Here is a 27,352-nt window from a genome sequence, read left to right as displayed (position 1 = left end):
GTTCCTACAAGAAAAGATCTCAGCCTGGGCACGCTGCTGCGGACTAAACGATGTACGTCAAACTGGCTTTACAAAAGGAGTGGGCACTGAAAACAACCTTGCTATACTTAATCTACTAAAGTTGGAAGCCCTGAGACGCAAGGGAATCCTGTTTTTTGCATTTATAGACCTGCAACAAGCTTTCGACGGAATCAACCGAGAAAAACTTTGGGGAAAACAGAACAAATGGAACTGTCCTCCAAATATATTAAATCCCATAAAAGCCCTACATGAATCTACAACAGTTAAAATAAGGTTGAACAAAGATGGTGTTCTTTCTGAAGCTATTCCAATGAAAAAGGGAGTGAAGCAAGGCTGCCCTTTAGCAGCGGAACTCTTTAAATTATACATTGCAGATGTATCAGACACATTAACAAATACCCACTGCTTTCCTCCCAAACTCAACGGATTTCCTGTAAGCTACCTGATTTACGCCGATGACTTTGTCCTAGTCGACAAAACGCAAATAGGGCTACAGAGGCTACTAAATGCATTGAACAGCTACATGATGGATCACGACCTAAAAATTAATGTGGATAAAACAAAAATTCTGAAATTAGGTCATGGCGAGACCCAGAAAAACAAGAAATACAAATGGTTTCTAAACAACGTCCCGATTGAGGAAGTGACCTCAATTCGATACTTGGGTATTCCATTTTCTATGTCCATAAGAGAATGGAGCTGGGTGTCCGAACTTGAAAAAAGAACAAAAATCTTATCTCTACAAAGAGCAAAGATACATTCACAATTTGGAAAATTCTCTCTGATTCCAGTACGAACCTTCTACCAACAAAAGGTGATACCATCCTTGACATTCGGTGCAGAGACAGGCTGGAATATCGACTTCAGAATCTGGCCTAAACTTGAAGGCTTATTCTGGCGCCGCGTGTTAAGACTACCCAAATACCTGTCAGTATCAGTAATTCGCCATGAATTGGGACTCGAACCAATGTACGGAGCTGTCATTTGGAAATCAATGACCTTACTACGAAAGATGTCGTTGGAGAAGGTTGAGCCAGCATATAAACTGTTCAACTCACAAACAAACTTAAATTCAAACACCCTACAAGAAGTATGGGCCGAAAAAGTAAAAACAATTATGCAAGTTGCTCACATCAACATGGAGATGTTGATAGAATGACCCCAAAATGCAAAAAAAAAACTGAGACGTTATCTCTGGATTGACAACTTGGAAAAACTCAATGAATTAAAGACTGCATTAGACCTAAGCATGATTCCGAACAAATTAGACTGCTTACCAAAATATCTGAGTACATTCCCGTCTCGCCATCACAGAGATGGCTTTCTACGCCTAAGAACAAACCTCCACAAAACCAGACAAATGTGCTTTTTACGACACATTGACAACGTAAAAGACCCCTCATGTAGGTTTTGTGGAAATCACTCAGAATCACTAAAACATCTTCTGACTGATTGTCACTCACTGAAGGAAACAAGGTCTCTGCATTTACTTAAGTTCGCCCCTCAAACCGATTGCATGGAAGAACTGTGGTTGAAAATTTTAAGCGGGACCTCAGTTCACTTGACCTGTGTAGTCATAAACTTTCTGGACCAAATTCTGAACAAATTTTGAAGTCATGAACCAAGGAGCTGGCAAATTCCAGATGTCAACGCAATTGCAGGGCGAAGTGATTGTGGAAGAAAGTTGTAATAAAAGTTTGTAAGAAACTAGAAATTGCAAAAAAAAAAAAAAAAAAGAGTTATAGAAACACAACAGTCACGTTGGAAACCGCTGAATAACTAGATTATGCCAGTCAAGGTAAGATTTTCAGAACTTGATATAGTTGAATTATAGAAGTATTCAAGTTAAAAGCTGCTCAAAAATTGGGCTTGATTTAACTCAGAAGAACATATATTCACTTTATGACAGATCGTCAACGCATGAGACAAACACAGTCAAGAGCTTACGCCCTGAGCAGGCAACAGAAATATGACACATAGCAAAGTTATGTGTATTATGCCACAACATAGTAACTGAAGGTATGTCACAAAAATTAGATAAATCTGAAATTAGAGGTTCACTCAAGACGGTATGAATCTCTAAGGGAATCTTAATTGATCTCGTTGAAGCCACCCGAACAATAAACATGGACCTCTGATTGCCGCACATAGACATTTAAGTTCTTTTATTCCATATCGGACCAGACTCATACAGATAATACGAGGTGAGTTTACTATTTTAAACAAAAAACTGTACATATAGAGATAAGAAAGAAACAGGGGGTCTCATAGTGGGACACAGCGCAATTTAGCGACTTGTCCCACTCGAGACGACTCCCAAGGTGACATTAAAACATCCTTGTAACAAGAGTGTTTTTGTTCACATAATTGGCACATGAAGAGTGAAGGGCACAAGTCTGTGGACAGGCTCACTTACAGGTTAGTGTAGTGGCACATAAGGCTCCTTTATTAACAGTTAGATGTATTTTAACATAGAATAGTTGATTAAAACTTTGTTTATTTTGATTCATACCTACAGAATTCAAGTATCCAGATATCTATACCTGAAAAAGGGCATATAAGAGCCCAAAACGTGTAGTAACTGATAGGGATACCTATACACCTCTTATCAAGATATCAGGACATTGCTTACGAGTTGGAAAAGTGTGAATGTAACAGAGAATCCAACTAGAATTACATAATTGTACAGGTCACAGTTGAACATATCATGAATTATGGATTAATAATGTCATGATGAATAACATTATGTATTATTAAGAGTTTGGATGTTTAATTGCATTTGAAGGAGAAACACATTTCTCATTTCTATTGACAATTGAAATGGCAGTACATTAATATAAAGGTATCTTTTTGAAAAGTGAATTCAAACAGTGATAATTTCTTTAGCTTGTTAGTTATTGTGTGTGCCCGTGCTTGTACCTCGATAGTTTCGAGGTGCCTACTCCCTTTCCGATTACTATTGTCCAGACAGGTTCCTGTTTTGGTTGAGGGGACAACGGTTTCTGTGATGTCATCACAGGTTCCAGTGGCGTCTACGGTTTTTTATGGCAATAGTATTTATCACATTGTCAGGATGTTGTAGACCTGGACCATGTTTATTTGGTCTCCAGTTTTTCCTCAGATCTTCTTACTTCTCTTATTACTATCCTCTCCACCTCCCTCATTACTATTACCTCCAACATCCTCTATGTTACTCTCCTTCAGCTCTCGCTTCATGTATTCTCCCACCTGTTCCTCATGCCTCTCCTAACATTTTACCTTGTTGTCTATTCCAACATCCTTCGTATGACTCTGCCTCATCCTTAAAATTCTCTCCTACCTCTTCCATAATGATCTTAGGAGTTTCCTTTATTATGTTCCCTCCAACCATCCTTTTCTGGTGTTTCATCCATTCCCCTCAAAATATTTCACTACCTATATTATATTTGCTATCCTCTTTCCCCGGAGGCTTGCCTCTATCATCCTCCTGTTTCTTCTACCATTGTCCTGAATACTAAACTACTGTGTTCCTCTATTGTTTCCTCCAGCCTCCATTTTCCTTTTCATCTCCTCTATCATCTTCACCAATGCCCTTTCCCCACCATTGTCTCAATGTCTGTCCATGTCTTTAATGTTGCCCCTGTGATTTTTAATAGGCTCAAAAAACTTCCCCTATTTTAGAAATCTCCTATCTCTACCATCAGGGGCAACGCATTCATGTCAATTACAAAAAGGGATAGGTTCAATGTTATTAAAATAAATCCTAATATTCTCATAGAACCGGTATCCCTCTCCAAATGATGATCCGGCACTTATATCCTGAAAAAAGGGATCCAGTGCAATATGTAGCAGTATTTATCAATAATAATTTATTAATATAAAATATAAATTCTGTAGAGACCCTAACATCACACACAGTGGTTATGTTTAATACATATAGATCACGCCATTTTTCATAAAACCACCAACATTGAATCAGTAAACAGACACTGATGACAATACATCATAACATCACATAATAAACGTGTCATAAAACCACATATTCCCAACATCTTTCATTTCTTTTTGCCCTTAAATGGCTGATCTTTCTTCAGGAGAAACACATTTTTCTAAAAATATTTCTTCAACAACATGCGGTAGGGGTAAAAAAACATCAACTAACAGATGACATCAAAACCTTCAAATGGTACTTTATCAATCGTGACCTCTTTGTATAGATTCGCCTCTAGCCCCTTCAATCAGGCTATTATTTATCTGAATGGTCCATTAGTCACCACAGAAATGTTAATAACTGTTAGGTCCTAAAGATGACAACAGCAACACCGGCGGAATTTTCAGATAAACACCTTCCTATGTCCACTTGAACAGTTCCAATGGCAATGATGGATTACATCTGCTGGCTAAGGCTCAGATGTCCAAATGTCCAAATGTGCGTTTTCATATGGTTCCAACTTGTATAGCCGTCACACGGGACATAAACAACCCAAACAGGATAGAGCACCATCCGTGTCTCAATACACAAGCTGTCCACAAGCTGTCCAAATACAGCACTGCCCGAGCGCGTCGCGTACTCTAATGTTACCCGTACCACCACATCAATCCCTCCTTTCTCTACAATTTTGCCCTTGTCCTCAAAATGCCATTCTCTGCTTTCCCTCTTCCTCCTTCTGCTGCCTCACTCAATTGTGTCCTGCCTCCATCACCAGCCCCAACTGTTCCTCTCTCATGATCTCAAAACATGTACACCTCGGTCAAAATATGCACTTGATTTCTAGGTGCCTGGCCCCTCCCCTTGGGCTGCATCTCATTGCATCTAGAAATGTTTATCCAAATTAACTTGCAAAGTCACTTGCACCCAGTTCTGCAGTGCATGGAAATGTGCCCCAAGCCTAATTATATCTCAAATGCCATCTTGGGTTTTGGGGGGTCTACTGGTTGCCTTGCTTACCTGGCTAATATGTGCTCATATTAGCCGGTCAGATAACACAGTGAGCTAAGCACTTGCCCCTTATATATGGGTGCAGCCTGCTGTGGCAGGTTCGAATCCTGACAGAGTGATCTCAGCCTATCATCCTTCCACGGTCAATAAACTGAGTACCACTCTATCGGATAATATTGTCTTATGTTAGTTGAGCGCTCTGAGACCTATGGGTGTATAGCACTATATAAGAAATACATTATTATTCTTATCACTCTGTAGGCAACTAGTACTTGGAGTGTTAGTAATGAAGTGCCCATCCATCACCCAAACACCAAGAGATGCTTCTCTGCTCTTTCAGTATTGGTGTTACGACTCATGAGCCCCTTAAATGGGAAGGTGAAGATTTGTGTCTCAGATGATGATCCCCTGCCAAACATAGGTTGCATGTTGTTGTTGTTCAGGGGATGACCTTACATGTACTCTTGGTCCAGCATCACTCCACTCAGGTCTCATCCAGCACCCTTGGCCCCCCCACCCATTACCCCATGGGACAGGCAGGGGGCCGGATCCCTTTTTTGCCTTCTTAGAAGGTTGCAAGATGTTCCTTGTATACACAAGGTTCTTACTCATGTCATCAAGACATGCATGGGCCTCATTATGAGATATCCCAGCAATCAGCGTTAATTCCACTGCTGCAGAATTACTGTTACTGCCGTGTCACGCAGCGGGATTAACGCCATATTCCAACATGGCAGGCGCACGCACCCAGCATTGGAGGTAACAGAAATTCCTGCCAAAAAGTGTGGATGTATTGGAATTTCCACTACAAGTCGGCAGAAGTACATTTACTGGCATACAGGATGGCAGAATTTCCACCAATGGAAATTCCACCAGCGGAAAAACATCACAGCTATAAAAGCAAGTACCACAGTGGCCTTTTTGGAAGTCACAATCCATTGGATTACGCCACAAAGGAGTGCCATCCAAACACAAAAAAACAGCAAACCATGTCAGGAGAGAAGTGGACAAGCAGGGTCCCAGATAAGAGGCTCTGGAAGCCCAAATTCACCTAGAACAAACTCACTGTACTTGCTGAGCCCACTCAGACGAGCTATACTGATTGCAACACTGAAAAACTAGTCAGCAGAGGAAAAAAGCCATGTGGGGCAAAATGAGAGACATGGTGGTGGCCGTGGGGAATGTGCAACCCGAGGCAGATGAAATGAAAAACTGGTACAACGACCTACATGCCAGGGTGAGGAGTCTCATGTCCATCCACCAAAGGTAGAAGTCAGCCACAGGTGGCGGAAGCGTGGAACCCCTCCAACTCGCACCCTGGCAGGAGTTGGTGAGCAGGATCCTCCACATGGCTGGCATTGATGGCATGGGCACAGCATCAATGGGTGTGTACCTGAGTGAATGAGTGAGTGAGGGCCCAATAGGTGTAGAGCCATGTAGGTATACACAAATGCTGTGACTGCTATGCATGCATACAACAGCAACAGCAACAATGCATAGCATCCACGTAAGACTGCAAGCCACAAATACATGAGTCACTGAAGCCATGACACCCTACACATGGCAACAAAGAAGGATGGGGAGGGGATGAGACAGCCAAGCACCACAATGGCACGGCAAGATGGAAGGAACAATGCACATCCACAATGCACTACACAACTAACCCTTGCCCGCACACTGGCCACCCATGCACAGTCAACACAGCAATGACCCCGTCCATGTTGAACCTTGAACACCACAGGACATCTGTTTCAGCCGTACAAGCCCAGCAACTGCAACGTACCACACATTGGCACGATGACCAACATCAAGTCGACATGACCCTCACAGTACACTACATCACTATACAATGCATCAACAGGTCTTGATGTACATGTCCACAGGAACCCAGTGGGGCAATCAGGCCCTGGTCTGGAGTAAGTCAACTTGCAAATCACCCTACACCAACCACGTGGACGCCTAGATAGAACGCCGGCTACCCCAACACTGCCAGTCAAATTAGTCATCATGCACTGCCGGCGCAATACATCGTGAGGGCAAAGTATAAGTGACAGTGAAAGTTGACTTGCCATGCACAACTGAACCAATGTATTCATGCACATATCAATGTCTCCCAACAGGCACTCAGGATAGCCAGGAACCATCCAATCACCCCGGACCATCCACCACATCAGCACCATCAGGCAGGCGAACAGGCCAACTGGACAGGATAAGGCACGGAACAGCAGCGTGTCATCCAAAATAAGGCACCCTGTGATTATGACACCTACAGCTATGTCTGCTGCAGCAAAGGACACAGGCACAAGCCCTCAACAGGCTGCAAATGTGCAGGCAGACACACCTGCACTAGGGCAAAACACCCAACTGTGGAGACTGCAGATGCGCACATAGGCATGAGTGTGGATGACACCCTGCAGGACCAACAGGCTATGGCTACCGCATCAGAAGTGCAGACGGAGCCAACACCCACAACAGTGGTCCATGCTCATTCACATGTCTGCCAGTTCTCATCTGAGTCCTCACCCCTGCGCAGCCTGTTACCACTACATATAATTCCTTCACCACGCTCATCCTGCCATGCACTTGTGTACCAATAGGAAACGTCCTCAGATGAACTGGTCGATCAAGCCCATCTTCCAGCATGAGATGTACATATGGCCATGCACATTCCCCGAAGCCTGTTGCAGCCCCCACTATGCAGGCCATCTGTGGCCGACTGCACCGCAGGGGTAGGCAAAGATGCATGCAATTGCTCAAGAACAATTGGCACATTCAGAGGCGATGCAGGATGTGATTCAGGGGTTGGCAAGACGATGTCCCTGGCCATGGACCGACTGTGCAGGAGAACAACAAACACTAATGTCAGTCAAATCCTTGTCAGCCAGAGGGTGAGGGAGCTGGTTGAGCAGCTATTAGCCTCAAACAAGCCCATCTCCCGAGCCATCATCCTCACTATGGCACACCTCAAGGGCAATGTTCATGGGAGTAGCGTGTCTGCCACCACTACTGAAGGGTCAACCGCAGGCACACCGCCCAGGTGTTCACTGCACCTCACATCTCATGCTTTCCATCCCAAGGGGCAAGAGGAAGCTGTAGTGGGAGTTGGTTATTCGGGAGTAAGGGGTGTGATGTTGGTGTTGCGGATGGGCATTGGGGTGGGACTTGCTGTTAGGGCTAGGGGTCGGGGGCGGGAGGCACTATTTAAACCATATCATCTTGTATGTTTTCATTCAATGCAATTTGGGACTTGTGCATTCATAGATATGCATGGTTATGCATGCGTTCCAAGTCATAAGAAATTATCCACCAAGTCCTGGCAGATCATTCATCCTTCCCTCACGTTCCCACGTATGTCCTGTGGTGCACAGTTCACACCATCATCGTCTTCCTCATCTGAGTGAGGGGGGTTTTGGTCCTCATCTGCTGGAATTGCAATGTTCCTACGTTTGCACAAGTTGTGCTGCAATGCATGGCTGGATGCCATTTGACATCACATGGTTCAAGTATTTGTCCAGGGGTGGGTCAGTCAGGGTTCTGGGCATCTTCTGTGCATTTATATTCATACTGTGAAGGGTTTTGACCCATGCTGAATCAATAGACTGGGTAGATGTGGGGATGAGCTGCCGCCGCCCATCATTCCATCCCAGAGTCCAGGAGAACTGCGCAGTTGGCACAAGACCACTCCAAAGATACAACCTTCTTGTGGGGGGTTCCACATAACCACTCTAATGTAAGGATGCCTATCAAAATAATAGCAAAAATCTCCTGTCAAATTCAAGACAACTCAAAAATGGATGCAGTACCGACAAATTCCACAAGGTGGCGCTAGTGGTCTAAACTCTGACAGGAGAACTGGCTGACAAAGGGACCTGAGTCAACTGGACTTGAAAGCCTGTGGGTTAATTAAAAAATCTTAGCCACCTGCTGTTCCCAGAGGCCAAGAGGCTGAGAACTCTTAACACCCCAGAGACTCACAACAGGAGGCAGAATATCACATGGCCCTTCTGAGTGAGAGGGAGGGAGTCTCCCCTTCAGCCTGGAGGAGAGAGACAATAGCCCCTTTCAGTTGAATGGGGTATGTTAATTTTGAGTGTTTCCTGTCAACAGCCCTCTGCCAGCAAGGAGAGACATGTGATCACTGACCCACCCAGACTTCTGGAGGCGGACCCAAACACTTTGGGGAGTTGAATTGCAACAAATATATATTTTATAGAAACAGTGTTAACTTATTGTAACCAAATGACAGGAATGAACAACTTTGAGAGTCTTAGTATGAAAAATGCCCTCACCATTTGAGTCCAAACTCCAATTTGTATCATGTTCTGGGGCAAAACCCCACTAATTATGAATATTGTAGACACTGTATTTAAGCTAGAGACATGGAAAGTTACTGGGATATATGTGGAAGGGAAATGTACCTTTGTATAATGTTTGATGAAAATCCCATATTGCAAAACCCACTAAAATCGAAAATAAGTTGCCATTTTTGAATGCAAGCTCCTAGGAACGCCAGAGTCGGAACAGCGACTACCTTAAGCAAGGTGAAATATGTACATGTAATGTCAACCACTTGTGTACCTGGGAAATATGTATTTGGATCAGAAATAGATTTGTGTGCACATTGACCAGGGGAGTGTCATTTCTGTAGGTCATAAAAATGACATCACTCTGACACACTATCCCTTCCCAAATCAGGGACCAAAGAATCTATTGACCTATCAAATCAAGAGAGGGGCAGGCTCAGTTATGCCACGCACACACCCACTTCCAAAACACATAAAAAGAGACTGCTGGGACAGTTAGAGACATTCATTTTCCATTTCTGCAGAGCATTTTGACGGCCGACATCCCATCCAGACAGAGACCAGAACCAGGGACCGATAGACTACAGAACTTTGAAACTAGAAGGCCCACTGCAAGCAAAAGTATTCTCAGCAGGCCTTCAGAATCCAGCAAACCTAACCAAACTATTCAACAGCCGGGCGAGCTGTTTGAATTCTTTGCCAAGAACTTTTGCCGGAACCGCAGACCAGACCCAGACCGTTGTGAGCAGAACCGGTGCCTGATTGACCCGCCGAGCAGAGAGAACCGCCGCTGGACGTGTTGACCAGATCCGTGACGAGGCCCATTCAATTCAAAATTAGGAGTGAGTATCCGCCAGAACTGTGCAGAACCCAATCTCTTAGTTAAAATAATCTAATCCAAACTATTTTAACCTAATTTGAACAGCCTCCTAGAAATCGTGTCATCTGTCATTTTTAAAGCTGCACAACTGTCAACTGTCAATTCTGCAGGTGCAAGCTGTCACCTGTCATTTTGAGTTTACTTTAAATCCGGAAAACTACCTTCACAAAATGGTCCGTATCTCTGGAACCGTTTGTCCTAGGAACGAGATTTAACTTTCCTCTGGAAGCCTAGAATCTATGCTTTCCAACAAGCCTAGAACCAACTTCCTACTCCTTATACTTTTACGATTTACGCACTCGCAAAATTTACCGCGATTTGCGATTTGGCCTGATTTCGCCATCTGTAAAAAGATAGCCGCTTTTGCCTGAACTGCTAAAATTCGTTTGCAACCTAATCACCATCCCTGAACCAGTGTTAGGGCTGAACTGATTTAAAGTGTCTACCACTCACCCTGAACCTCCTATAGGGAATTAAAAGCAATTTTAGCATTTTTCACTTCCTTGCCACCACATTACAAAGCACTCTTGCCCGTGTTTTAAAAAGCGTACCTGTTGTCTAAGCTTGCTGGGGGGGGAAACTGAATTCCGTATTGTATTTGATTGTATTCCTGAAGACTGTGTGTGTTACTTCCATCTCCTTGCATTGCATATAGGGGGGGGGTGAATTGCCACCGGGGGAAAAGTGAACATATTATCTCTTGTGAAACCATATCAGTTTATTTTCTGTACTGCATTTATTCCACCTTGCATTTTCTTGAAACCATAAAGCATTTCAGCTACCTCATCCTCTATACTACTTCTAAGTAGCCAAATCAGTTTACCAGTAGAACATTATCCATTGTTGATCACTGTCATATTTTAAGTGTGATATCCAATATTAATTTATTATAAAAGTGTGATAGATATATATTGTTATATTTCTCAAATAAACCTTTTAAATTTGCAAAACAGACCTACTTCTTGGCTCAGTGGGGTCAGGGGATTCTAAGAGAGGGGTGTTATATAAGGGTTGTCATCCAGAGTACATGAACTGGACCTAAAAATATATCAATAAGGTTTTCCCTCAGCATCCCAGACTAGGCATTGACTTAGCTGTAGTGTTGAAGTGAAGCCGCTTAACAATACATCATAGGACCTGCAGTTGTTTATAATTTTGTAATACCTACATACCCTCAGGTGTGTCAGTGATTTTTGCTGTCACATCTTGAGTACCCACAAGCCAGGTGCACTGTCTGCTGTGCCTCTCATGTACACAGGTAGGGTGATGGTCTGCTGTATCATCAAGTCATGTGTGGCCCCAGGTTATCGGGCACACCAGTGGCTGATTGTGAGGTCAGCATTGCAGGTCATTTGCACATTCATGCAATGGTACTAGCCCCTGTTCCGGTATGCCTGTTCTGTTTCCTAGGGTGGTCCCAGTGCCACATGTGCGCAACCAAATTCTGCTATGTTATTGTGGTAATGGGCAATGTTGTTGAGACGTTCCTTTTCTGCATGCACCTGTACCTAGGTGGTGTGCATGGAGATGTGCAGATGAGCATGCCTCATGGGCACCCATCCCAAACTTGGTCCTGCACCTTGGAGAAGTGGGCTGTGACATCCCATGCAGTGTTCCAAATGTGTGTTTGTATTCATCGTGTCATGAAGTGTGGCACTGCCACTGACTTCAGCAGGGTGAGGTGGCTGTTCTGATGGCAATGGCATTCTGCAGTTCTGCCTGTATCAGGGAGAGCAGTTCGGTGATGGTGGGACTTCCATTCAGTGTAGGGCCATTGATTGGCTGTCCGTCTGTGTCCATGGGAATGTGCAGACATGTGGTATGGGTGTCCACCACAGCATACGTCTCCTGTACATTTGTGGTGCCTGTCTCCTTCCCTGATGTGGTCCAGCTTGCTGTTGTAGGTGGATAGAGGGGGCTAGGTGGTCATGGAGCCCATGATCAACATCTGCTTGTGGCAGCATGTTGCTTGGATGTGTATTTGGGTTATCTGTGCCCCTTTTATACTCCTCCTGGGTGGTTCTGGTGTATGCTTTTACCTACACCTTTTTGGTTGAGGTAACTGTGCTGTGTTTTTTGTTGAATTTCCTCCAGTTTGTTTTAGGTTTTTCCACTTATTTTTGTTTTGTAATTAGGCAGTAATGTTTTTTTTGGAGGTGTTTCTGTTGATGTAATTAGCTCCAGCGCTAATTCCTCTGATTTTTGGAGGTATTACCGCTGGAGGAAATTCTACCTGAGTTATTTCCACGGGAAAAATTATCGCCATTTTATGGGGTAGTCATAAATTGCTATAAAGGTAAAGTTGGCGGTAATGAAATTAACCCTGTTTACCACTTACCACCATACTCTTAATGAGGCCCATGATTTTTATGGAGCTCCGCCAAAGGCCATCTTCCATGTCTCTGAATGCTTTTGATATCATCCCATTTTCGTGGTACAAAAGATGTTTCATTAAGAGAGGTTGTGGTCTCTACAAAGTTGTAGGATTCAGATAGTTTCACCTGTGGGCTCTCTACGGTGTCAGGCTAGTGCGCAGATTTAGTAGCTTATGGTGCAAAGTTTTTAAGAGATAATTTGGTCTTCACTGTCTTCTGGAAAGCATCATTTCCTGAATGTATTTCCTATAAGGAGTATCCATCCTTGGAGAACCTGGGGGATATCTTTGCTAGCTCCTGCGTCAGTATTTCAACTTAAGCCATGAGCCCAGAATGTTTCCCCTCAGATTTGACTGCCTCTACTCTAACTTTGTCACTTTTGTATGAGTCCCCCTCGCAATCCCTGCTATAGTTACATTTGCAACAACATTTCCTGGGTAAGTGGGCAACCATTCCTAAAACCCTATCTTACCTTCCAACTTCACCAGCACCTCCAACTATCTTGAGTTGCCTCCCTGACTCTTGTCCTTTTTGCAAAGCATGTTGTTTGTGGGTTGAGTGGTAATGGGTATAAGGCATGTTGTTAGTTATGGGGAAAGGAGTCATGTAGTTGTCTATTAAGGGTGTGTTCAGGAACTCAGCTCCAGCCTGCTATTTCTCCAAACAGCCAGTTGCAGAAATGCCAATCTGAAATAGGTTTTTGTGGAGTTTGAGGCCCTAAGTTCATGTTCAGTGTATGATTGTTAAATCAGCATCAGTGGGTACTCTCAAATTGTGGATGGTGTCAATCCAAGTACTCTAGTATTCACTCAGAACAATGTGACCTTTCATTTAGAACCAAACAAAGTGGGTTTTGGTCAGTGATGTACATGACAGCAGAAAGTAGGGCAGAGTGCATCACAGTTCCACGAGCAAGATAGGAAATAGTGTAGTTTTCCATTTAGGTGTTGACCAGCCTTCGTTCCTTGGGCAGCAGTGTCATGGCACTGTGGCATGTGTTGGGCTGGATTATTATCATTTTACATTCTTCACTTTCTGTTCTTGACATGTGTTTCCACAAAGTGCATGGTATCCAACGTAAAGGGTTTTGGGGAATAAGTAATTATTGTCTCAGAAGCAAGCACATGCCCCAACATTAGGAATCATGTATGGCCCTGACATTCAAGATTTATACTCCACCAATGGAGGGGTTCTAAAGAGGATATCATTCTCATCTTTCTATGTCTCAACATTTTGTATTTTCCTTGTTTATTGTATGTTCTCAAGAGTAATTAAGAGATAATTTAGAAGAAATGAGATCTTCTCTCTTTCAACGTTGTTGTACATGGGGATTATACTTCATATTGCCATTGTTTGGAAAAGTATCCCTTTCGTCATTTCTGTTAATACAAAGTAAAGCATGAGTCTCTAATGCATGAGATTAATAATCCCACCTTGTACCTCCCAGAGATAGTTGTGGGTCTAGTCTATGATGGCATCTAGAAACACATTACAATTCGTACAGATCCTGAGGTTCTTTTCTTGTAATTCTGTACAATGATACATTAACTGACCCTTTGGATGTGTGACCAACACTACCTCCTTCCTTAATTAAAGAATATTGCCCAAAGTCTATCCATTTGCCTACATTTGATTCAGAACCTGCCCTATTACGCCCTGCTTCTGTTCATTTCTCTGGTCCAATTAACAGAGATGAATTGGTGATGTACATTGTGGTTCCATTTGGGCCTCCTCGTGGTCAAAACTAACGTGCAATCTAGTACTCCCTAAGAGTCGTCTAGTGCTGATTTCTGGGACCACAGTATTCCCTTTGACTTAAAAGGTCTTTCTCTGAATCTTAGGATTTGGCTAAATGGTTTGGTTTCAATACCACTGCCTAATCTCCGAGTTAAGGAGTAAACATGTTTCTTCACACCTACATATGAATCCAAGTTGACAAGAATTGTCTGATGCTTCATTTGCTTGTCACACATAAGGTACGCAGGGGCATCTCGGTCAATGCCCCCAGTGATGGCCACAGGTGGTTCATCTTGACATTCCATTAGCAAGAGCATCTCTTTGAGGGCCACATCATGGTCTTTCTTCAGATTCCAAAGTCAGCGTCTTACCTATGTCTCGGATGTGACCCATCAGGCTGGAAAAAGGTTGAAAATATGCTATTTAAATACAGATACAATTTTTGTTGTGTTTATATCATTGGCAAAGACTTTTGTAAATTGTACTGCCTTTCCTGTCTCCTACTTCAAATGCAACTGTTAACAATATTATTTAAGAATTCATTATTTCATATAACCAGTCTTAATAATTTATCAGAAAGGATATGAGTGTGTTTCAGATGTCTTTCATAACCTTATTCAGCGGGATTCCTGCACCATATGTTGAGATTGGTACCCAATCTGTTGTAGTGTCGATTGTTATGACAGAATATTTCTGTCTGGTCTCCTTTTAGGATTTAAATGCTACAGACTCATTTTGGTGCTCCAACATTCAAATGGCACTCCTTGATAAAATAGCATTGCTACAAACTATAATCAACTCTGAAAAATGTAGCTTACACGCTGACCCAGAATCCAAACCAGCTACATACAATATCACTTCCCAGGAAAGCTCACTTAAACCATTTAGTTTCTCACCTTGTCCACTTCGGAAGTGGAAAACATTATTAGGAAGCTCAAACCCTCCAACTGTCAAGGCGATTTATGTCCCACACCAGTCATTAAAGAGGCCACACATGACCTTGCTCCTTTCATTACCACTCTCATTAATGACTCCTTCAAAACAGGAATTGTGCCTGATAACCTTAAAGATGCTTGGGTCATCCCCCTAATCAAAAAAACCCACTCTTGACCCTAGTAACCCATCCAACTATAGACCTATTATAACGGTGCCCTTTCTACAAAAAATTCTGGACCGCGCAGCCTATCTGCAAATACAGGATTACCTAGAATCTAACAATCTCCTGGGCCTTAGTCAATCAGGCTTCCACCCCAGACACGGTAGGGAAACAGCCCTGATTGACCTTATAACACAAATCCAAGACATGAAAGACAAGGGTAAATTAGCCCTCCTACTCCTGCTTGATCTATCGGCAGCTTTTCACTTGGTCAACCACCAAGCTCTCTGCCACCACCTTAAAACAGGTGCCCACTTCTCAGACGAAGCTATATCTTGGATACAATTCTTCCTTGCAAATAGAACCATGAGAGTTGTCTCACCATTTGCTTCCGCTGAACACTCACCAGTACTCTGTGGGTCCCGCAAGGGTTGTGTGTCTCCCCTACTCTTTATAATGTGTTCACAAAGCCTCCCTTCGACATTCTTGATTATCTGGGTGTTACAAACAACGCAGACTACACCCAGATACTCATCCCTATCACTGGTGATGACACAATTGACACAAAAGCCCTGAATGAAGTCTACTCAGTCATCCAAGCCTGGATGGCACATCATGAACTCTGTCTAAATTATGAGAAAACTGAGTTACTAATCCTCGGCTCTCACATTAGATTTAACAAACTGGACTCTGCCTTCAAATCCTTCACTATCAATGGCAACACTATCAATGTTTCCAACAATACCAAAACGCTTGAAGCCACACTATCGCTCACCAGACAAAGTAACGCTGTGGTTGCAGCATCAGCGTACACATGCAAACTAATTACTGCTTGCAGGCCTGTGGGATGTATTGGCCCACTCCACTATGCTATGTGGTATCACTCTAATACTTATGGTGCAAGGAACTGCAACAATGGCGGCAAAACTCTTGTGCGTTCCTAAAAAATATGAAAAACCTACAGAAACCATGTTCTCAAGCACACAAAAAGATTGATGCACAACCTGCCCCATGCTGCATGTGTTGTGGAATAGAACACACACTGCAGAATATGTGCCAGTTGGGTTCATGCCCAGCAAACAGAGTACAGAGAGAGAAGCAGCGCTTTGTAAATAAAACTCCAACATTTGCCTACACATGATTTGCTTTGGTGCTAAAAACTCCAAACTGCCTAATACACCACAACACTTCTTAACATCCAAAATCTTGCCTGGCGCTAAAGTTCATGTAATCTAATGAAGCATTGCAAACATACAAAGTCCTAATGTGAAGAGCAAAACATTCTTCAGAAAAACTGGATTGTATGTAAACTGACAGCCCCTGTCAGAATCTGGCTGCAGTACCATAGGCTACCTGAATGACAGCTGTCAGATGAGTTACTGATGAAACTTTAAAGTGATCTAAACTAAAAAGTCTGCCGTATCAGCAAGCATAAAAAGGATTGTGGCTAAAAAGAATACAGATCTCAGTTGCTTTTAATCCCACAGAGTTAAAGCTGAGAAAATAATGTATTTATGGTTGATGCAACAAATGTGGTTTTTCCTGGTTTTAATTAAGAATAAATTAGCTTGGCTGAGCTGCAACCCTTTGGAAGTGGACAAACAGGTTTCTCCAAAGAGGAGGGCCTTTCTCTCAGCAGAAACTCACGGGGAGGTGCTAATTGTGGGTTAACCCAGACTCTTGTCTACAGAAAGAGAATTAACAATAGCAGGCCCTTCAGCCCAGGAAACGGAGGTGTGAGAAGGTCATAAATGGCTTGTGGAAGGAAAAAACAAGGAGGGGGATGTTCCTAGACTCCAGGGAGAGAAAAAGGGGCATACCATTTGCTATTAAGCATGAACAAAGAACAATTTTTAAAGACTCATAGCTTATGATTCAAAATGGTGAAAAATATACCAAGGACATATCTGTTAGTCTAATTTTTGGCTGCATGTTTTAAGAGGCGGCAGAACCATGTAACACGTTCAGGACAGGAATGGCAATATATATGGTTTTATGTGAAATGTATGAATCCTAGACTTGTGAAAATGTACACACACATTCCTATGTTAAACACACATTTTGTGGAAATTTGCATAAAGTTTAGAAAGTGTGTTCATAGCAAAAAGGACAAAATTCTGTAGAAAGTTGAAACAAGACCCCACAGCTACAGGATTTTGAGGGACAGATGCTACATAAAATATGGCATCTTTGTGTGTGATTTGTGTAAAAGTGACCCATGTAAAAATGTGTATTTAGTATGAAATCCGATTTTGAGACCAGTCGCCAAAGGAAGGTTTCTAAGAACTATAAAGCAAACTATTAATTGTGACATCATCCGGCCTTGATCCAATCACTCAAATGCAAGGCGGAGATGAGGTTTTGACCCAATCCCAGCTCACAGGGGAAAGCTTAGTTAAGCGGCCCATACACCCATTTTGTGATGTCATTTTAAAGGATAAATAGAGACAGCTGACAACACATAGGGACTGACTGATTCATTCACTTTCCTGATTCCGGTGAAGCACTCTGATCCAGCATTCTACATCCAGCTTTAACATCCTTCAAGATCCATATGCCAAGACTCGTGCAAGCAGTAGAGAACTATTGACTTTCTGCGAGGCCTAAATCTTCAAACTTATTCTTGCAATCCAGTGAAGCACTGTGGTGTGAGAAGGCCTTTAAAGTAGTATCCTGAAATTCTCTGTCTTGGTACCACTAGGCTTGCCTGAGGAACTCGCTATCCAGCTGATAGAAATATCCACAGACTAGGAGGGCTGATCCTGTGCAAATCCGGTGACTGGCCTAGCTGATCCGATCCCGTGCCTGATGTGCTTTTCCTCCTAGACCAGATGCAATCCATGACCAGAACTGACAGTCCAATTTAATAACTTATCTGGTGAGTATTAATAGGAAGAACTGTTACCCCTAGTATATTGTCATGATGCCTACCTCCAAGGTGCCAGACAAGACCCAGCTACCCCAGAGGCAGACATCATGTCTTCAAGGGAAGTCACAACAGCCTCAAGTAGGGGCTCTTTGGACTCAGTCCTGGCGCCTTTGGCGCCAGGCTCATATCGGGCCACAGTCCTGGCGCCATAGGCGCCGGGCTCATAAAAGGGGACATTGTGTTAAAGGTGCTTAGTGTTAACTTACCTGATGCAGACCATGCTGCAACATCCAGGCCTTCTGAGGCCTGAATGGGACTACTTTATCTTTGGAACTACTTAACCACACGGGTGTGGTCAGGGGAGGAATACATACCTGAGAGGAAGGATACATACCTGGAACTACTTTGAAGGCTATTTAAGCCACGCCCAAGCAGCAACTCAAGCTTAGCGTTGTTCTGCATCTAGCAGCTGAACGCTCCCCGTGTTTGCTCCAACATTCTGTCTTCTGACACTCCTGCCAGCATCCTGGAACACCTGCAAAGAGAGAAGAGAAGAGAAAAGAGTAAAGAAGAGTCCTTACCTGCTAAAACCGCATTCCGGAGACATCTCGCCGACGGTCCTGAAAAGGAAGACATCCATTTAAAAGCACATCGCATCGATCGCTGCAGCGCCGCATCTCACTCACCTGTACAAGGTGCCACCACGTTCTACGGTGACATCTGGACTCGCAGACAGATCACCGCGCCTAGGGAGAAAAAGACAAGAATAAAGGTGAGAGGGGAAAGAAAACAAGGAAACCTTAATTTCCATTACAAAGCTTACCTGTTGGGTTATTCCAACTTCATTTCGGGTCGGTCCTGGCATTTCCGGACCCCGGCCCCTAAGGGGAAAAAGAGACATCAGCGTTAGTGGGCGCATGAAAAGATGTTACCCAACGGCCATTAAAGACTTACCTGATTTCTTCTGGATTGATCTTTGTTTCGGGTCGGTGCCGCATCCAGGCATTTCTGGACCCCGGCCTCTATGGGGAAAGAAGACATCAGCGTTAGTGGCCGCATGAAAAGACATTACCCAAACGCCCATTAAAGACTTACCTGATTTCTTCTGGATTGAGCTTCGTTTCGGGTCGGTGCCGCATCCAGGCATTTCCGGACCCCGGCCCCTATGGGGAAAAAAGACATCAGCGTTAGTGAGCGCATTGATACAAGGACATTGAGAGAACTCTCATCAAGCTCACCAGAGTCTCATTCTTCGATTCCACAGCTCTTCTCGGAATAGTTTCCGCACCTGAAAAAGAGACAACGAACAATTATTATTGCGGAATCATACTCATTAACAAAATCCTTATGGTACTTTATCGGGAAAACAAAACTTGAACCCTCTACAATCAAAATCCCAGTGAAGTAACTGGATACAACGCGCCCCTGCATTAGAAGCAGGATGGAGAGCTCAACCTTTCAAACCCTAAGGTGAGACTTCACGTGGGGGTCGCAGGAGGGTTTCGTAGAGGGGTGAGAAGGGAGCGGGAGGCTTATACTTTCTCCCGCAGATTGTTAATACTCCCTTTTCACATACAGAAAGATATTCCTGCGAGCCAGACAAGCCAGATTCGAAGGTCCGGTCCAGTCCATCTTCCGTGTCCTGCGCTTCACCATAAAAGAAGCAACAACACTCCAAACCAGACCTGCGCCTCCGTGGGAGTCAGGTGAGCGTAACATATATTTGCATTGCCTTATTCCTATCTCAAACCCATCCGAAATTCAATTCACAACCATAGTGTTGCTAGGACTATCTTTGCGCTGACTCTTTACTCATCTGAAGAAGTAGAGTATCCACAACAGGCAGGTTACGCTGATCATGTGACTGTAATATCCTTCTGTGGCATTTGCTTTTTCATAGTCATAATCTATTGTAATCAACCCATCTGTCATTTTCAAAGTGCATTTCTGTTTTCCATTCTAGTGCCTATTTTATAAAAAACGACCTTTACAAAAAACCTCTATAACTCCCTCGGTTTTTATGATAGAAACGAAATTTCAACTCCTGCTTGTACCTAACATCGGTAGCTATCCATAGCAAAACAGTGCGATTCTCCCGTTATAGCAAGTATCGCGTAAAGAAAACTGGGGTGCGTGGAAGTTTAACACGCAATTACATCAGAGTGCGTGTATTACAGGGATGCGCGGGAAGTTCCACACGCGATTTCAGCAGGGTACATGTATTTCTGGTGTGCGGGGAAGTTTAACACGCAATTACAGCAGGGTACGTGTATTACAGGGGTGCGCGGGAAGTTCCACACGCGATTTCAGCAGTGTACGTGTATTTCTGGGGTGCGGGGAAGTTTAACACACGATTACAGTAGGGTACGTGTATTACAGGGGTGTGCGGGAAGTTCCACACGCGATTTCAGCAGAGTACGTGTATTTCTGGGGTGCAGGAAAGTTTAACACACGATTTCAGCAGGGTACGTGTATTACAGGGGTGCGAGGGAAGTTCCACATGCGATTTCAGCAGTGTACGTGTATTTCTGGGGTGCGGGGAAGTTTAACACGCGATTACAGCAGGGTACGTGTATTACAGGGGTGTGCGGGAAGTTCCACACGCGATTTCAGCAGGGTACGTGTATTTCTGGGGTGCAGGGAAGTTTAACACACGATTTCAGCAGGGTACGTGTATTACAGGGGTGTGCGGGCAGTTACACACGTGATTTCAGCAGGGTACGTGTATTTCTGAGGTGTGGGCAAGTTTAACACGCGATTACAGCAGGGTATGTGTATTACAGGGTTGGCGGGAAGTTCCACACGCAATTTCAGCAGGGTACGTGTATTTCTGGGGTGCGGGGAAGTTTAACACGCAATTTCAGCAGGGTACGTGTATTACAGGGGTGCGCGGGAAGTTCCGCACGCGATTTCAGCAGTGTACGTGTATTTCTGGGGTGCGGGAAGTTTAACACGCGATTACAGCACGGTACGTGTATTACAGGGGTGCGCGGGAAGTTCCACATGCGATTTCAGCAGGGTAAGTGTATTTCTGGGGTGCGGGGAAGTTTAACACGTGATTTCAGCAGGGTACGTGTATTACAGGGGTGAGCGGGAAGTTACACATGCGATTTCAGCAGGGTACATGTATTTCTGGGGTGCGGGGAAGTTTAACACGCAATTACAGCAGGGTACGTGTATTACAGGGGTGCGCGGGAAGTTCCACACGCAATTTCAGCAGGGTACGTGTATTTCCAGGGTGCGGGGAAGTTTAACACGCGATTTCAGCAGGGTACGTGTATTACAGGGGTGCGCAGGAAGTTACACACGCGATTTCAGCAGTGTACGTGTATTTCTGGGGTGCGGGGAAGTTTAACACACGATTACAGTAGGGTACGTGTATTACAGGGGTGTGCGGGAAGTTCCACACGCGATTTCAGCAGAGTACGTGTATTTCTGGGGTGCAGGAAAGTTTAACACACGATTTCAGCAGGGTACGTGTATTACAGGGGTACACAGGAAGTTCCACACGCGATTTCAGCAGCGTACGTGTATTTCAGGGGTGCGCGGGAAGTTCCACACGCGATTTCAGCACGGTACGTGTATTTCTGGGGTGCGGGGAAGTTTAACACACGATTTCAGCAGGGTATGTGTATTACAGGGGTGCGCAGGAAGTTCCACACGCGATTTCAGCAGCGTACGTGTATTTCTGGGGTGCGGGGAAGTTTAACACGTGATTACAGCAGGGTACGTGTATTACAGGGGTGCGTGGGAAGTTCCACACGCGATTTCAGCACGGTACGTGTATTTCTGAGGTGTGGGGAAGTTTAACACGCGATTACAGCAGGGTACGTGTATTACAGGGTTGGCGGGAAGTTCCACACGTGATTTCAGCAGGGTACGTGTATTTTTGAGGTGCGGGGAAGTTTAACACGCAATTTCAGCAGGGTACGTGTATTACAGGGGTGCGCGGGAAGTTCCGCACGCGATTTCAGCAGTGTACGTGTATTTCTGGGGTGCGGGAAGTTTAACACGCGATTACAGCACGGTACGTGTATTACAGGGGTGTGCGGGAAGTTCCACACGCGATTTCAGCAGGGTACGTGTATTTCTGAGGTGCGGGGAAGTTTAACACGTGATTTCAGCAGGGTACGTGTATTACAGGGGTGAGCGGGAAGTTACACATGCGATTTCAGCAGGGTACGTGTATTTCTGGGGTGCGGGGAAGTTTAACACGCAATTACAGCAGGGTACGTGTATTACAGGGGTGCGCGGGAAGTTCCACACGCAATTTCAGCAAGGTACGTGTATTTCTAGGGTGCGGGGAAGTTTAACACGCAATTTCAGCAGGGTACGTGTATTACAGGGGTGCGCGGGAAGTTACACACGCAATTTCAGCAGGGTACGTGTATTTCTGGAGTGCGGGGAAGATTAACACGCGATTACAGCAGGGTACGTGTATTACAGGGGTGCGCGGGAAGTTCCACACGCGATTTCAGCAGGGTACGTGTATTTCTGGGGTGCCGGGAAGTTTAACACGCGATTTCAGCTGGGTACGTGTATTACAGGGGTGTGCGGGAAGTTACATACGCGATTTCAGCAGGGTACGTGTATTTCTGGGGTGCGGGGAAGATTAAGACGCGATTACAGCAGGGTACGTGTATTACAGGGGTGCACGGGAAGTTCCACACGCGATTTCAGCAGGGTACGTGTATTACTGGGGTGCGGGCAAGTTTCACACGCGATAGGCCCTGTGCAAGTGGGGTACATGTATTCCGGGGGTGCAGGGGAGTCCTAAATGTGAATTGGCAGTGTGGGTCCTCCCAGGTGTTCCCTCTACACCCTCCACAGCCCCTGCAGGCAGACCACACCACAGGGGACTACCTTGCACCCCTGGTCATGTCCCGCAGGCAGCCCATCCACCATGGGCATGCCCCCAGCCAAGCCACATGTCACCTTGCACTAGTGATCACCAACGCATTACCCCCTTGCACCCCACACCCCACAGCAGTGCAGCGCACCTGCCAGCAGGCCCCCACTCATGTCCCCTTGTACCCCCACCCCCCAAGCAGTGCAGGGCACCTGCCAGCAGGCCCCCACTCATGTCCCACTCATGTCCCCTTGCACCCCCACCCCCAGCACTGAGGGGCACCTGCCAGCAGGCCCCCACTCATGTCCCCTTGCACCCCCACCCCCAGCAGTGCAGGGCACCTGCCAGCAGGCCCCCACTCATGTCCCCTTGCACCACCACCCCCTAAGCAGTGCAGGGCACCTGCCAGCAGGCCCCCACTCATGTCCCACTCATGTCCCCTTGCACCCCCACCCCCCAGCACTGAGGGGCACCTGCCAGCAGGCCCCGACTCATGTCCCCTTGTACCCCCACCCCCCAAGCAGTGCAGGGCACCTGCCAGCAGGCCCCCACTCATGTCCCACTCATGTCCCCTTGCACCCCCACCCCCAGCACTGAGGGGCACCTGCCAGCAGGCCCCCACTCATGTCCCCTTGCACCCCCACCCCCAGCAGTGCAGGGCACCTGCCAGCAGGCCCCCACTCATGTCCCCTTGCACCACCACCCCCTAAGCAGTGCAGGGCACCTGCCAGCAGGCCCCCACTCATGTCCCACTCATGTCCCCTTGCACCCCCACCCCCCAGCACTGAGGGGCACCTGCCAGCAGGCCCCGACTCATGTCCCCTTGCACCCCCACTCCCCAGCAGTGCAGGGCACCTGCCAGCAGGCCCCCACTCATGTCCCACTCATGTCCCCTTGCACCCCCACCCCCCAGCACTGAGGGGCACCTGCCAACAGGCCCCATACATGTCCCCTGCACCCCCACCCCCAGAAGTGCGGGGCACCTACCAGCAGGCCTCGACACATGTCCCCCAGCCAACACGTCATCACAATCTAGATCCCTGGCCCTTATGGCCAGCCTCCACATGCCAAAGACCCACCCAAGTATTGCATCCACCCACATAGAAATGCCAATTACATGATACAACCCCAATGGCAAGTATGTAAATGAACACATGTCCGTCTCACACACACACAATGGGTGCAAGTGAATGTCAAAAGCCATATCATGACATGCATGAAACCAATGAGATGATACCACAAATGGAAGTATAAAAAATAAATATTAAAGATAACATGAACATAAATCAAATTAAACACACAACAATGGGAATAACAAAAGAAATGGTCCATGTCCGATAAATTATGAAAATCAAGAAAACATAAGCAAAAGAAATCCAAAAAGAAATGTTGTCCAAAGTCACAGTTCAAAAACCATTGCTCCATGGTGAACACAAAAAAAAAAATGATAAAAGATGAATCCAATGTAAAACTATGTACATGAGCTCAACTTAAGAAATGAAACCTACCAAAAACTACTACCTAATAAAAAAAACTATATACAAAAATGTCGTCCACTGTCCAAGCAGTCCAAAATAAATAAAAAACCAAAGGAAACATAATACTAACTAACTAACTATTTACAAGGGCAGCGGGCAAGTCCAACGGCTCACATGTTGATGTTCTGGGCCAGGACATCATCGAACTCCTGCTCGATATCCCGGAGGCGGTCCTCTTCCATGGCCCCGAGGGTTCGCAGGGACGATGACATCTGGAACTCCAGGTCCCTGCGAATGGACTCGAGGCACTCGGCCCGCCTCAGGGCCCTACGCATGGAGTTCTCCGCCCTGACCATCGTGAGCCATGCCTCTTCTGCCTGGTGCCGCTCCGCATCTATCGCATGGCCCAACCGCTGCCACACGGAAGACACTTCCCGTCCAGGGTCCTCCTGCCCTCTGGCCGATGCCTGCCCCTCCGATGTTGATGGCCCGAGCCATCATTGCTCCCACCTACATCCTGCTCCTGCTGCTGCTGTCCATATGCCCTGTGCGATGGTGCCTGCACATCCTCCATCTGCTGGTCTCCAGTTGTGGTGTCCACCCCTGCTGGACCGCCAACTCCCGACTGTGGCAGGTATGGGATCTCCACCAAGCTGGCTGTGTTGGTCAGGCCAGGTCCACAGGGGGCCCTGGTGGAATCTGGGCCGGAAGACGATGTGGAGAACGACCGGCGCATAGCCTCCACAGAGGAGGAGAGGTCCGCCAGAGTGCGCGTCACATGTAGGAACCCACCGACCAGGGCCCCTCCCAGCAGTGCCACGTCACGACGCTGCTCTTCGTGATGGCGTGCGTTCTCCGCCCAGAAAGAACGCACGTCATCACAAATGACACGCGTGCGCAACGCAACACCGACCAGGACGGATCCCATATGGTCACGGGACCCCTCGACCGCAGGTAGGTAATGGAGAGGCAGGTGATATGGCACTCTCCCCTACCTGCAGACGGGCCTGGGACGGGGCCTCCCTGCTGGTGCATGATGGTGCAGTCATAGGGTCAAGGACAGCGACATGCACAGGCCCCTCCACAGTGACCTGTGCTGCCTCCTGGACTGCACCACTTGCACCAGTGGTACTACCCCCACCAGGCCCCATGTGCGGCTCAGTAGCGGGCTCCTCCTCCTCTGTGGAGACCACCAACCTGGATGTCTCCACACCATCTTCCGCCATAGGAAGCCCCTGTGGGTGCTCACCCGGCCCTTCCGCCACAGCCGTTGTGGCAGACGCAGCACCAGCCCCCTCGCTCCCGGATGATGGTAATTCCTGGGAGAGTGGCTGGGCCTTACGTCGCCGCCCAGTGGAGGCATCCCCGCCACTTGGCTCCACAGCGGCCACTGTGCCCTCATCTACACTTGACGCTGCGTAGAGGGAGAAATAGAACACAAGCATCAGGGTACAGTACACAATAACCTAGACAGGAAGCAATAACACATGAGTGGCACTGTCAAATGTCACTTCCATCCTGTCATTCCACAACATATGGGTGAATGCACACAACACACATGCAGAAACAGTCCTGGCGCCTGCAATCAACATCAACATCCATGTAGAAGGGCCCCTGTAAACCAAGATGTTGCCTTCAAAGTCACATGCATCCATGGCGTTTCAAAGTCACACACACACTTCTCAGGCACACACACACACGTGCACCATACATGTACATGACATCAGCACCCATTCCTCACCCCCCCTCCATGTCCAGGAACAGAGACAGCCATGCTTTCATGTGTGCATTCCGCATAGAGCTCCCCATGTTGCATTAAAACACATGCACCAACCATGTGGTTCACACATAACTGGTCTCACATGCATGACCATGATGTCCCTGCATACACACATCCATACATGGCCTATGTCACACATACAGGCAAGCATCAGACTACCAGCAAACTGCATCATGCCCTGTCTCACACAGCAATGCTTGGCCACTTACCGCTCAACTCCAGACGGGTCTGCCTCCGAAGGATCTGGGCGTGGAGCGCTGGGCCTACACATTCCTGGACCCTCATCTGGATGTTATTCATGCGTGCCCGGGGGTCGGGCACTCATGCGTGCCCGGCCCCCCTCCGCGAGGCGCCGGGCCTTGTGGAGGGTCCTGGACCTGAAGTCCTCCCAGCGCTTCTTGATGTGCTTGATGTCGCGGGTTGCCACCCCCTCTGCGTCGATGGCAACCACTACGTCATCCCAAATCCTCTCCCGGCCTTCCTTGTTGGCGCGTGATGTTCCGAAGAGGGCACCATAATGCCCCAGGACATGCTCCACCAGGACACCAACTTCGGTGGCAGTGAAGCTGGTGGCCCTCTGCCTCTCTGGCTGGGGGTTGCCAGTGGTGCCAGATGGAGATGTGCCCGACATGGCAACCCCAGAGGCAGGAGTGGGTGGGCAACTGGGTCCTGGGGCTGGGCTGTGGAGCGATGGAATCCCAGTCGGGAGTCTTCTGTTACAGCATGGGTGGACACAGCAACTGGACCCCTGCAGATGGCTGATGTGCAGGCACCAAATAGCAGGGCATGTGGGCAGCAGGCAGACAGGCAGCAGCATGTGGCAGGTGGGAGCATGCTCGGGGCTCTGGGGGGCAGGAAAATGGCCTTCTGGGCAGGAGCATGGTCTTCTGTGTGTGTACGCGTGGCCAGCTTGATACGGAGTGATTTGGCACGTGAAAATCTTGCACGTCAGCGTATAATTCGAGGAAAGGCCCTTAGCGCGTAAGCGCATCAGCACGCGTACGCGATTTCATTGGACCAAAGGCCCTTAGCGCGTAAGCGCATC

Source organism: Ambystoma mexicanum, chromosome 2p (genome assembly GCF_040938575.1).
Source record: "Ambystoma mexicanum isolate Mex_15411 chromosome 2p, UKY_AmexF1_1, whole genome shotgun sequence".
In the NCBI taxonomy this organism is placed as follows: Eukaryota; Metazoa; Chordata; class Amphibia; order Caudata; family Ambystomatidae; genus Ambystoma; species Ambystoma mexicanum.
Note: the sequence above shows the minus strand (reverse complement) of the source record.